At 41.1% G+C, this 12,346-nt stretch overlaps 1 protein-coding gene across 44 annotated transcripts in view; it reads left to right on the forward strand.

The window, feature by feature from the left end:
* The window catches only part of LOC117934721 (receptor-type tyrosine-protein phosphatase delta-like), a 362,606-nt gene that overhangs the window by 108,870 nt on the left and 241,390 nt on the right, over positions 1-12,346 (forward strand). The window lies entirely within an intron of this gene.

The following is a 12,346-nucleotide window of genomic DNA, read 5'->3' on the forward strand; positions in this document are numbered from 1 at the left end:
GTTAACTTATTTTTTACATCAATAATGCTAACAACTGCCCTTTGTTGCGCAAGGCCTGTTCAAGCAAACCACCGATGTATTAGTGGCGAGCAGGGCTGACAGCAGACCAGCAGGCTTACTGATCTGGTGAACAACAGAACTCTGGTTGAAACAAGCGACCCCAATGTGAAAACGATCCTAGCTGCTGAATACCAAAACAAGTGCAGCATCCAATGTTTTGACCGTTTCTGGAGACACTCAGCAGGCTACACGAGTGTGATAGAGGTCAACTGCATGATTGAATCCACCATAGCAGTACCTCGGACCGGGACAGCAGGATCTCTCAACACTACCCATGGTTCTGAGCATCTGTTCATGAGGGGGAAATCTATCATCTCATCTTCAAGGTGGAACGAGTCAATTGGAAAAATGAGAACACCGGCATTCCATGATGTTACTGTTAATTGTTTTTTTTTGTCTCAAATACATCGATGTTATCAGCACACTTGACTTTTCTTACTTGGGCAGTTGTGGGAGACCACCACCTCATTGTGTAATTGAAAACCCAGTGCGATGCCACTACACTAGCACAGTTTGGCTACCCGGCTCAGCATCTGCAAGCAGTTCTGGTCCGGCTCTCAACTCTTTGAGGCAGGCGCTGGCTGACTGCTCGGAAACAGAAAACCCCTGGCTAGCTGAGAATAATAAGTACCCATGGGACGCTGCCAGATGGACATTTACTGTGAGCCTAGCTGGAGAGGGAGAAATCTGTCAAACATCACACTAGGCATCTGTGGGGGAGCAGTGCAGGTTCACGTCCACTATGTCAGATAAGAGGAGGGCTCCTTGTCGGGACTAAAAGCTGTTACGATTTTAAACACATCACATCTAGTTGATGCATTTACATTATTTCAAGGTCAGCAATTCATATAAGATGAAAGCCACCTGCTACAGTGAAAGCTCTAAATAATGTCGAGATAATGGATGCTTGAAAGATGTTTATCACATGACATGTGACCATAGCAGATGCAGCCACTAAGTGCTGTGAAATAGCCTTCATTTTACTCAAATGGTATTATTATTTCCAGGCATTCATTAGCTATTAATTAAACTCAATTTGCAGCCGGATTATGCTATGCTGCTGATTTACGATAAGAGATGAGGATCAGAATTTGGGTTTTATACTTTTGTGTGGGGAAAAGTGCAAAATCCCTTTGCAAAGTGTCTCTCCCTCAAGATCCGGTACAGGCAGTTGTGTCTGTCCCCATCATAGACTAATAAGGGAAAACATGTTTCTGCCTTTGATACTACTTGAAGTTCAGTCTTTTGACTTGGAGTAGAAATGTCCAGTGTTTCTTTTGTTCATGCACTCTTCAATACAAAGCTATCGGCGAGGAATTACAATTGGCTCATTATGCTCTCGGAAGCTCAAGGGCTTCAGAGATGGTAGAAAAAGAGTGCAAAGAGTTAATCCCTGTATCAACAACAGGGAAATAGGACCTTGGTTCCCTTAGACAAGCTGGGCACCAGTTATTATTGCATTATATCTGGCAGCCCTCCTCTCAGACAGGAACTGAGCCACACTTGATCACTGATATGACACTGGCACAGAAGAGAGTGATTGCTGGCTGCTCAGTTAAGCAAACACTATTACGCTGTTGAAGTCTAAAAGTAGATATGTGCTTGGTAAAAATTATGAAAGGCCAGTCTGGACAGTATCCAAAGCAATGCTAGCTTTGTAAAAGTCAGGAATGGACTCTTCTGAAATGGTTCTGGTGTATTCATCTCTCAGGAGAAGAACAATTCTGTTCAACACTTTTTAAATGTCCATCTGAGAATATAGAAGGGAAAGTTGTACACAACAGAATATATGTTTTAGCAATGATCTCCGCTTCAAAGGCCTCACAGGAATGCTTGTGTGGAGAGCAAGTATGCAGTCATAACCCCAAACCATTAGAGAATAACCTTGTTCCTATGGTGGGTCTTTATCCCGGTGCTTTCTTTCTTTTAGCTGTGCCCTCTGGGTAACAGGCCATTTCGCTAATGGTGATTTTCTCAAGCGTGTCAAAAGCCTCCTGGCATTATCAAAAGCTCTTGAGGTAGCTTAAAGCTGCTGTATGTTGATTTTTTTCCCCCCACTCTTTTTATGAAAAATAAACACCAACTACTGCAAGGTAGGATGTTAATAAGAAATGTGACTGATAGCTTGTTAGCGTGACTTTGCATACATTCTACAGCAATAGGACATGAGTGACAGATTCACCAAGTGTTCCCTTTTACAGCCGCCTCTGAGAAATCTGCTTACATTGCATTATGTTGGCAGAACGTGTCACTCCTCTCCTTTTATTTATTAAAGGTCCCCTGGCATGAAAATGCCACTTTATGAGTTTTTTTTAAACATTAATATGACTTACCCCCAGCCTGATCTTCTGAGGTCATAAGGAGCGAGATTGCCTCCCCTTTCTCTGCTTTACCCGCCCAGAGAATTTGGTCCACCCATGAGAGAGAGAGACATCATGGCTCTTAAACGAGCAAAGTGGCAGTTAGTTAAGGCCGCAACCCCAGCCTCCATCTTGCCCCCCCACCCCTCCTTCTCAAAAGCTACAGACTCAGAAATGGCACTTACTAAGGAAAGCACATTGTGGGACTGGCTCTAGTGGCTGTAATTCTGCACCAATGCTGAATATGGGAAAGAGACTTCAGATACAGTGTTAGGGGACCATTAAGGTCTATATAAAAAAGACTTCAGATACAGTGTTAGGGGACCACTAAGGTCTATATAAAAGAGACTTCAGATACAGTATTAGGGGACCACTAAAGGTCTATATAAAAGAGACTTCAGATACAGTATTAGGACCACTAAGGTCTATATAAAAGAGATTTCAGATACAGTGTTAGGGGACAACTAAGCTCTCTATGAAAGAGACTTCTGATACAGTATTAGGGGACCACTAAGGTCTATATAAAAGAGACTTCAGATACAGTATTAGGGGACCCCTAAGGTCGATATAAAAGAGACTTCAGATACTGTATTAGGGGACCACTAAGGTATACATAAAAGAGACTTCAGATACAGTATTAGGGGACCACTAAGGTCTATATAAAGACTTCAGATACAGTATTAGGACCACTAAGGGCTACATAAAAGAGACTTCAGATGCAGTATAAGGACCACTAAGGTCTATATAAAAGAGACTTCAGATACAGTATTAGGACCACTAAGGTCTACATAAAAGAGACTTCAGATACAGAAGTAGGAGCACTAAGGTCTACATAAAAGCATCCAAAGAGCACCATGTCATGGGACATTTAAGGCCATGTCGATATCACGGCAGATGACCACACATGCAACTGTCCATACTTTGCAGATGCTTTGATGATGTTGTGCAACAGTAATTTAGGCAAACACACCACGCCGAGTCGTGCACACTTCAGACACCCCTATCCCTCCAAGTGAAGCAGTGCTGCTGTTACTAACAGATGGCTTATCTTTAACTCTATCAGCGGCGACAGTGTCACCAGCAAACGCGATAAGTTGCTCCAGTGCCTGCGAGAGCGGTATCCATCAGTAGCTAACAGCATATGGTGATGACACATTAAGGTGTCCTCTCTCTCTTTCCCTGCATTCCTGTTCTATGAGTGTTTCTGCAGCCAATCATCAGATGCTCAATTCACAGGACAAAGTGTGTGTGTGTGTGTGTGTTTGAGTATGTGCTGAGGGGCAGTGGGCACCCAATTTGAGATGGTACGCTTGCCGTTTGATCTGTTTTATGTATTTCAAAGCTCTGCAAAAACTTATTTCCGTATTTATTTATTATTATGCCTAAGATTAGGGTCGGCTCAGACTCCCTATCCCTGTCTACCAACCTTCCTTCTATATTTTTCTTGTACTTTAAACATGATCTTTCCAGTTAAACACGGTTGATGCCGGGCATGGTTTTTAATCTATTTTTCCGTGTGAAGAGAAATCAGAGTCAGTATCAGCAACTAAGTCTATGTCAAGAAGGTGTTTTTCCCTCTCTCCCTGACTAATGACAACCTAACCGCCCCAGTAAGGCACTCTGTTCCAACAATGGAAGGGAAGCATGTTTACCAAACCCTCCATGTGTTGCATGCCTAAATGGAGCGGAATGTCAATCAAAGCCGTGCTTGCTTCAGCAAGTGGCTCAGGCTTCGAGGGCCAACGTGACAGCATGGCGTTGGACACAAATCAGACGCACTAGAGAAAGGATCTAAGCCTCCTGTATGGATTAGGAAGTCCGCAGAAGAAGTGCTAATGATGAAAAGCTTCTCTCCCGAGGCATACAGAAATTGTTTTAAATTGATATGTTTAAGTCCTTAACACACTAGACCAAATTCATTACGAACATCAATGTGTCAAAGTGTTTCTAAGCAATGGCCTTAGCTTACAATAAGAAGCCTAATTGTAAGTCCTCAGGACTCGGCACACCTTGCTTCAAGGCCAGTGCCATTTTCTTACACCGACTACGTTTGTTCTTATTTTAGAGTCATTATTTTTCAGCAAGGGCTTACTATTATGTTTTAATCACCACCGGTGTTTTTTTAAATTTACTCTTTCTATTGCTTTCAGCTTTGTCATCCCTTTTATGTTAAGTTTCAACTCATGTAGAAACATCTGATATGTCACAGTATGCATCCCATCCAAACCCTGTAGCTTTCCTTTTTCTTTTGTTGTTTCGCTGTTGATGTCTCGCTAATAAGCAGCGTTAATTAGCCCGCTCTTCAAAAATGTAATGTTCTATTGTGTCTTCAGGGTTTAGTCATTAAATGAACAAAGGCAGTCAAACGACTGACACAATAGGCTCAGCTGATTAAGGGCGCAGCCATAACAAAACGGGATTCTACATCATCCCGTTATCTCATGTTGACGAGGTCATTTCTGCGAAGAAAAGTTTTTTTCCCGGTCGCTTGCAGAAACACAGATGTGGTTGATAAAATAAAGTTCCTCTACATATGTACATGTACCATTTTCTGCATCTATTGAAAAGATACTGCTTAATATGCTGTGGTTTTTATGGCCCAAAACGTTTTGTATTACCAAGGAAATCTGTTGGGATATCAGCTGTGAAGTCATATAGTCTCCTTTGACACAGCATCTGGCCCAAGTTGGCCGAAGTGGCCTTCATCCATTTTGGCAGAACATTTGAGAATGATGAAGACCACTGGACAGAATCCATGGCCTTGCTTCTCTGAAGGTTGAGTGTCAGAGGTTGCTGGGTGGCCGACCCATCTGCCAGCCTGACATGCCAAATACAGTACAGGCTGGACGTTAGTATTAGAGTAGCATGTTCCGTGGGTGTCAGAGACAGGCTGTGTGGACAGGTTTGTGTTCATTTGCTCAGATGTACAGTATTATTCTATATTTATGACAGACGCAATGTGACACTAGCTAAATTTGTTTTTTGGTGGATTATCAATTTAATGCAAATTATATCGCAGCAAATCTTGCATTGAAAAGACATTTCCATTGGACAAAGGTAAAATTACACTGTGTCATTAAAATTGGGTCTAAACTGGAAAACCATGTTTTTACTCAAGCCTGGGGTCACGGTTCCAGTAGGATTAACCAATTGGTTGGCCTGTGCACTTTGTATGCACTGTGTCACTTCCAGGTACACATAACGTGCACAAAGCTGACTGCACATGGCGGTTTCATTATGTGTTTTTAGGCACAATGTGATTCGCGTTGTAAAAGCCCAATACACACTCACTGTAGTTAACTTTGTAGACAAACCATACAAATGTTAAAAGCGTGACCTATCATATTTCGATCTTTTGAACCCTAAATTTACAAGTCCTTGCTTTCCTTTCTTTTGTTTGATCTACCTTTTATAGTCATTGCTAAACTTTACCAACTAAAAGACCAATTTACGCTTGACCTGATGGTAAAGTCTAGTTTCAGAGGGATAAGGAAACTGCTATAGCCCTTTATAGTCCTGTTCAGCCTGGGTATTAGTCAAATCTCAATATGTGTCCACATCATCATTCAGAAACATTTACTACCATATAATGTGAACATAATACAAAAAATAATGGGTTTGGTGCAAGCCGGGCGCCAGGAGGTATTAAATGAGGGGGCTGTTAAAAATTGTAAGAGGGCAATTTGTTTTCAAAATAACAATAACCTAAATTCGGAGCGTTATTGACCCTTGCAACCGAAAAGCGAGCATGTCAATGCTGGTACCAGTGGATTCCTTACATCGTGTGGCTTCACATGCTCCCAACATCTTCAGAGTTGTTCGCCATGCGGTGAACTAAGGAGGCAAAGAAAATACAAGCGAGGGAGCTTAAGACCTCTCGTGGCGCCGGGCCCAGGTCTGATGTATTAGATTCTTTGATTTGGTGATCACCTTTAACATTGCAGCAAGTGTCAATGCACTAGTGTTCAGAGCAGCAAAGCATGGATGCATAGAGGATGCTCATATTGACCCTGTAGATGTCTATGTACACACTACTCCACCATGTCCCAGTTCACTTTCTTGACCGTCATCAAAAGAGAAACTCGTGTTAATTAGTCTTTTGAGGCCTGCCATACGGAGAACACAGGTCTGCAAATACAGGAGAGGATGTGTCCTCAACTGTCCCTTGGTATGGATTAAGGCTTGAAGCCAGATGGGAAATATAAGCCATGCTGCTTCTCCCCCCCCCCCCCGTTTTGAGATGTGCAGTGACATTCCTGCAGGTCAAAAAGGAAAAATTACAGATGGTTTTGTGTTTGCTTCGGGGCTCTAGTGTCCACAGGCCTTGCTAAAGGATTACCCTTTGGGGTAAGCACAGAACAGTGACCATGGATTTGACACATATGAGGAGGTTAATTAACCGCTGTGTTTACAGGAAGCACAGTTGCAATCTCACCACTATTCTCACCATAAGACAAAGCTTTAGTTACAAATAATTCAGAAGCAGCATGTCAAAAATGGCTAAGCCCCGTGTTTTATTGTCCATTTGTTTATTTTATGAGTCTGACTTAACTGCAGGAGGCAAGAATTTTGGGGTCCCATCCAAGCCTTGCAATTCCGTTTACGCTTTCATCACCGATAATCATTATCTTTCCCAACCTTAACCAAGTATTTTAGTTGCCTAACCCTAATCATAGCTTGAAAATATATTACTCGCCAAAAGCACAAACTTCGCCTTGCCGTCCAAGCATGCTTAGTGGAGAAGTGGAGCTACTCTCCAAAGACATTTCAGGAGGTTTAAAAAAGATATATATATATATATTGACTATAGCGCTTCACTGCAGTGGTTCTGCAAACTAGCTAACATACATCGAGATGCACCATGCCACCAGAGGGCTCTGGCTATTTAAATGCATTTCTAAGCCCAACTGTCAGAGAATCAAGCACCAATGTATATTCAAAATTTCTGGATTCAATGAATTGAAAAGAGTGCAAGGTGCAATTATATTAGTCCCAACATAGCTTTTTGAAAGAACATGTTTGTGTTCTGTTTGTGTCTTGAGTTCTTAATTGGTGCATTGTTTTGTGGAAGTGTCTACTCCACCTTAGTAACCAGTGGAAACTGACTCCAAAACAAACCAAAGCACATTACCTTGGAATAAAACTTTCAAGCTGCTGATATTTGCAATTTCATAATAGATATAGACAAGTTGTTTGCCTTTCCCACAGAGCAGTTGCAATAATATGATGTGACTGTCAGGCCACGGAAGTCAATCATACAATAGCATCAACACGTGTTATTAATTTGGTGTTTTTTTCACTGCAGCAGTACCCACCTATCATTAATTTGTTATCTTGTTACCGTGCACCCGGCTCTCAATTCTTTTATTCTCTCGTTCCCAAACTTTCCTCTTTGACTTGGCATTATAATCACCTCACTTGAAAGATGGCTTGCAAATAAGGGAAAGCAAGGTACTGTATGCAAGAATAACAAGCTGACACTCAGCAGTCAATGGCAGTGAATAATCTCTTCCATATTTTGTATTCCTCCCCCTAGATTTCCACCACAAACATAGTTTGTTATCTATTTATATCCTTCTTCTCTATCGTTAGGATTGTAGTTACTCTACAGTTTTGAATAGTTTAATATTTTCTAGTGGGTTTGTAAACTGTGAGCTCAACACATAGAGCTCACACTATGTCATGCACACAATGACCCACCTCAGAGTATTGAACAGTTTGTTAGATAACCTTTCGCATTCAGAACAGAGATGATTTAGCCATCTTAGTGCCAAGACTTGCACAAATGTATCAAACGGAAGCACAAGACTCACTTTCACCAGTGCAATTATAAAATATAAAATGCTTCGGGCATGGAGAAGAAACAAAATTACAAGGAAAAAATCATTTCTTCTCCAAAAAGATGATGGACTATATCAGTGTCTCTTTTGGTAAAATCATGTCATCAGCGTCTGAACTATATTAATTACTGAGCTAGAACAGGTAATTTACAAGGCGGACATTCAGTGAGGCTAAGTTGAGTTGGGTGCATTATGATTATATTAACATAATCTGGTCTTGTTAAATTGGATGAGCAATATTATTAAATCAGGCATAGCTTTGACTCAGTGTCACTAATGCCTCTTGTTCTTAAGTCCTAATGGAAAATAAGGGAGCACTTACAAAGACGCGTACACACTGAACGGCAGGTAGAGATTATCTGTCTGCCTCACTCACACACACTGTGCCATGTGCAGGGCCCAACACACACGGAAATAAAGAAAACCACACACACTTAGAATACACACTTCCGCTTGCAGCCTTGGTCCGTGTGTGTACCTCTCTCAGATGAATAGCACTTTGTTACACAGCCAGAAGGATTTTCAAACACATCATTAAAAGGCTCTTGGGAAAACTGCATGGAATGGAAACCAGTTGATACTTCCGGATTTGACCCGAAAATGGGAGTTTTTGAAAAGAAAACCCTACTGCTTGAGGCTCTGATAAATGACATGTTGCCACACAAAGAAATGATACAGTAGAGACAGCAGAAGCCCTAAAATGAGGAATAGCATATCTAACAGATTGCTGCCATTGAAACACACGTGAAAAGTGACTGATTATTGACATGTGTTGTAAAACCAGAGATGGTCCAATACCATTTTTTGCTTCCCGATACTAATTCTGATACCAGAACTTGTGTATCGGCCGATACAGAATACTGCTCTGATACCAGTGTGTAATGTATTTTATTATGTTTTAACAGCTGAATACTCCTATCCCTGTATGGAGGTGATATGATTTCTGTCTTTGTTGTTGGTCCGGCTCAGGTTAAACTCTCTGTGAAACATGAAGAAACACTAACAATGAACGCCAAAGGACTTTAATTTATTATCCAGTTTGGCATTCAGTTATAACAACAAATAACAACAGAAATAAACTACTTTAAGGAAGATTTTCTTTAAGGCTTTATTACGTGGTATCGGATCAGTACATTAACTCCAGTATTTCCCGATACCAGCGTTTTATCGGAGCTGTCTTAGAATCAGAACACTGCTTTATTCATATATCAAATACTTTCTGACCAAAAAAGTAACAATGAATGCATTCAGTGCAACTATGTCATTGTAACATGATACATCCTCTCCAGTTGCTTTGTTTTGTCTGCTTTGTCCTCATGCCAGTATGTTGTCTAAATACTGATTCGTGACAATTCTCAGCTCTGGGTGGAGAGTGAGATTTTCAGCAGCTCTGGCATGTGTGAATAGGCTAACATGCCAAATCTCAGGCACGCAATCAACAGGAACCATTCACTGTCTTATCAAGCTATACGACAGCACACAATGCTCATTCACGTGTAAACAGTAAACTCATTTTGTAGTATGGCCACGCTTTTGTAAATATTGAGTCTGCCCATCTAGTTGCTTACCATTGGACACATAAACAAAAAATGAATATCCAGAATAAATTTGGAAGGAGTTCAAAAGGATTAATCATTATGCACTCTACACTCAAAATATGACAGTCAATACCCTATCGATCACTGTGGAATTTTAATTTACCCATAATGACACAACATTAAGTGAACCTGATTGATAGTTTTTACACATGGGAGGACACAATTATGTTCCGCACAGGCTACAGGTGCACGCTCCATAGCGCACGCACACACACATTCCGGCGCACATGAGTCCATCGCAAATCCACACACTCCCCTTCCATAATGTTATTATCTCATTCTCCACGGTCTCATTTTTCACAAGGCCCCGGGGTGTGTGAGGGACAGTCAGGGTTGAGCTCACACAAGCCCAGGCTGCACACCCGACTGCCAGTGAAGGTCTGTGTTAGTACCAAGTACAACACCGCAGGAACGGGGAGATGGAAAGAACCCAGATGATCCTGCACAGTGTGGTGCGGGACCCCTTCACACTGCCAGTGCAAGCAGCTGCTTGACTTTATCGGAGATTACAGTTTGTTTCTTTTCAGATTAGAATTGGAAAGGTTATTACCGGGTAGATAAGTAGGTGGAGGTCTTTACAGGTACATCACACACAATGACCACACTATAACAGAGAGGATGAGAGATGTTTTAGGAAAAAGGAACCCTACCCAATCAGTTTAATTTTAAGACACTCAATTTTCTTTTTCATTACAGAAAATTGCATCACAGCTACAAAGAATAAATAGTTCAAGAGACAAGCGTTGGTTATCAAACTCAAGTGGAATTTCCAATCAATACTTTATACTAAGTCTTTGTAAAAACATTCCTCTCATGTTGCCATGGTGAGTGTTTTCTTCTCATCAAACACTCTTCCCCACCGTATGAAATGGACTGTATTTCACAGTCAATACACGCTGCTGGCAATTTTCTCAGCTGTTACAGCGGGCTCTATGCTGTCGACTGCTGCACTGCTCGGGCACTGGGCATCGTCTTTGCAACACATGTTTGGGATCCTATTCATTCAACAACTTCTGCAAACTATGTATTTGTTGCATTGTTTTAACATTTTTTCACAATGAAAGTGGCAGTGAATAACCATAGTACATTAAATGCATCAAGTTCAAGTTCAGGAGAAGTCTACTGTCAGAGTTCGTAGATTACACGATGCTACTGTTAGTACATCTGCCAACGAGGTTATGTTTGCAGTCCAGTTTGTCTGCCTGTCTGTTGGTCTGCTTGTTTGTATGTTGCGGTGAATTTAGCAGTTTTTAATTGAATTTGGTAGAAAATGAGGCGATGGGCCAACTAGTTTTCAGCTATGTGATCTGTTATCAAGCATAATGTTTCAACTTAGCTGTAACTGCTGAACTGTAAGGGTTGAAAGAGAAATTCTTTCCAAATTACAACTTCAAAGACTATTATAGATTTTTTACACAAAACATCAATTTTACAACTGTCATTAATATTTACCCAGTCTTCAGTAAACATGTTATATACTACATATGGATGTTAGATTGTTTGGTATTTTTTCTAGACTGTAACATGATGGATTAAAACGATCATTCTGTATCTTATTTAAATGACCATCAATAGCTGTGTAAAGTTACTTAATTTAACACATTTCATTTCAAACAATGCTAGTGACATGGCTAAAAATTGGTTATTTGGCAAGTGATTGGTACATATATCCATGATGCCAAGAGAATGAATCTCACTGACTTTGATGATGCCTAGACTTGTTAAAAAGGTCCACGTACTGTATGTCATGAAATATCTTAACATCTGTGGCACAAAATATCGTACGGATATGGTTCCCAGAAGATGTATCATAATAACTTGGTGATCCACTGATATTTTCTAAAGTGCCACCATGTGTAGCTTCAATCAGATATCTCTACTATTGTGGCCAGGTTGGCTCGGTTGGTGGAGCGGGCGGCCGCACACATATAGAGGTTTACTCCTTGATGCAGCGACCGCGGGTTTGACTCCGACCTGCGGCCGTTTGCCGCGTGTCATCCCACCCCCCCTCCCCTTTCATGTCTTCACCTGTCCTGTGGAAATAAATGCCTAAAAAGCCACAAAAAATAATCTTTGAGAAAAAGATATCTCTACTTTTGGATGGATTGCAATGGAAATTGGTACACCCATTAATATCCCCTTAGATTGAATAGTTCTAACTGTGGTTATCTCCAGACTTTCTCTGGATTCCTTTTTGTAAAATACTAAATACTTTTCGAAAATGATAGTGTTGTGTTTTGTGTTTTCATTGCTGCAGACTCCTCGTTGTGAGGTATCTCATATAAATGTTTTTACTCCTCATGCACATCATTTACTGTGCTATGCAATTACTAGACCCCAGCCTTGAGCTGGGCAAGAATCAGTAGACACAGAAGTGACAAGTTGCGAGAGGCAACTGGATTTGATGACTGGACTTGCAGCCGATAGCCACACACATTATTAGTGTCAAATCAGTGACATAATTTCACGTGATGCCTCAGACATGGGC

This window comes from Etheostoma cragini, chromosome 19 (genome assembly GCF_013103735.1).
Source record: "Etheostoma cragini isolate CJK2018 chromosome 19, CSU_Ecrag_1.0, whole genome shotgun sequence".
NCBI classification, from domain to species: Eukaryota; Metazoa; Chordata; class Actinopteri; order Perciformes; family Percidae; genus Etheostoma; species Etheostoma cragini.